General features: G+C 55.4%; 1 non-coding gene across 1 annotated transcript; it reads left to right on the top strand.

Moving 5' to 3' along the window:
• Positions 1-1,694: 1,694 nt before the first annotated feature.
• On the top strand, positions 1,695-1,777 carry TRNAS-UGA (transfer RNA serine (anticodon UGA)). Its single transcript has one exon. It is a non-coding gene; the product is annotated as a tRNA-Ser (tRNA).
• Positions 1,778-2,069: the final 292 nt, after the last annotated feature.

Raw genomic sequence — 2,069 nt, 5'->3', positions numbered from 1 at the left:
GGTGAAGGTGGTGCGCAGCTAGTCTGTTGTGTGCTGCATGCATGGGGTTTGAACCCTATGTTTGTTGCTTTAGGCTTGGCTGCTAAAGGCTCCTTTTCTCCCTCCAGGCCTCGCAGCCTTTGCCTGGGGCGCATTGGTTCCACATCCCACAGGGTCTCTGGTGGCATGACAAGGGCCTGCCTGTGAGGGTGGCGGGAAGGTGTGGAGCCCCTGTTGTTTAGGAAATCCTGGTGCCAAATGGAAAATCTGGCAGGTGCCCTTGTCCTTGGTGCGCTGTGGCAGGTTTCAGGAAGGCAGGGCCTGGCCGTGCTCTGGTTGGGGGAAAGTGTTGCGGCGTGCTGGCTGGTGGGTGGTTTTCTGTGCTTAGAGGATGAGAGCCCGAGCCCATGGGACTTGCCATGCCTGTGAGCAGGGAGGAGCTGCCAAGGTCTTCCAGAGCCCTGGTTGCCTTCAGTGGTGTAGCGGGGGCCCTGGTTGCCTGGGGGTGCAGTCATGGCACTTTCACTTGGCCTGGAAATGGCCACCCTGAGAAGGAAGGAGCCTGACCACAGTGGGGACAGCACAGGCCAGGGGCTTAGGGTAAGCAAGTGAATGCCCTTCACCTCTGCCAAGCCCCAGAGGAGCAGGGGACTGCTAAGCAAGTTCCTCAGCAGCAGGGGGAAGAGCACCACCTGGCCCTCTCAGCTGCATTCAAGGCGCCACAGGTCACAGGGGCTGCTGACCTGTCCATCTGGTTTGTCCCAGGTACGTCTCAGGGCAGTCGTGCCCTTCCTGACTAAAGACGAGATGTAGGGGCAGGTAAGCGGAAAGGGGAGCAAAAGCGCACGGGCTGGGAATCAAAACCAGATCTGCTGCTTAGAAGGCAGGCATGCTCACCACTACACCAGTAGCACAGGCCCCAATACCTATGCTTGCTGCTCCCTCACAATGAGAGGAAAGCAGGGGGTAGAGCGGCAGCCTGAGTGCTTGCCTCCTTCTGCATAGCTCCGAGACCTCTTTCCGAAGCCTTGCCCAGTTGGAGGAGTGGCAATGAGTCGATCTGCCTCACCCATGGGAGGAGCTCTTCTCCACAGACACCCCGGGAAGCTTGGACACATGCTGACCTGGGCAGATGGCCTCTGCCAAGGCTGCACCATGCTGCGCTCCCCCCTGCCAGATAAGGACAGGGTTCCATGGTGTAAAGGTGAGCACACTGGGCTCTGAATCCAGTGATCTGAATTCAAGTCTCAGTGGAACCTGGCCTGCACCCTTTTGGTGCGCCCTGCCCTCTTTCCCCTGCTGGTTCCACTCGGGGAGAAGGTGGACATGCACGTGTGACCACCAAAACCTTCCAATCCCTGGTGCCTGGCAGTCCCAGCTCCTTGGCGTGTGACCTCCTGCTCTTGACCTAAGTGGCAAAAATCCGTCTGCTCTTGGGTATGTGGCAAGCGGGTGGATCTCTGTGCAGCCACATTGTCCCTGTGTAATGCTTCATCAATTGGTATTGTGTTAATTTTCATGGGAGTCAAAGCCTGGACTACATAGCCTGAGTGTCTTTTTATTTCATAGATTTCATAGATTTCATGGACATTAGGGCTGGAAGAGACCTTAGGAGATCCTGCCCCAGGAGCATTAAGTCAGCTGGGGTCAAAGGATCCCAGCAAGATAAACATCCAAATGTCTCTTAAAGGAGTCCAGAGTCTGAAACAGTCAGGGCTGTGATGGCCGAGTGGTGAAGGCGTTGGACTTGAAATCCAATGGGGTGTTCCCCACGCAGGTTCGAATCCTGCTCACAGCGGTGCTTTGTTTTTCTTGTCAGCGATCACAGTAGGTATCATGTCACCTGTGTCAGGGAAGTCAACCCACTCCGGAGTTGGTGCCATCGTGTGGGTTGTGGCTTCCTGGACCATGATCTGCACTTCTGTGTGAGGGACCTCCTGGGACGCAATGGGCATCATCTCTCTATAAAAGGTATGAGTTTCTTTTCTTAGAGGTTGGCTAACCTCCTATATCAGGCTTTAAACTAAGTATGACGAGACAGAGAGGCAGGAGATGGAGAGAGTCTAGCACCTACAAACTGCGAGACATGC

This window comes from Alligator mississippiensis, chromosome 15 (genome assembly GCF_030867095.1).
Source record: "Alligator mississippiensis isolate rAllMis1 chromosome 15, rAllMis1, whole genome shotgun sequence".
Lineage (NCBI taxonomy): Eukaryota > Metazoa > Chordata > Crocodylia > Alligatoridae > Alligator > Alligator mississippiensis.
Note: the sequence above shows the minus strand (reverse complement) of the source record. Positions and strands in the feature narration are given on the sequence as shown.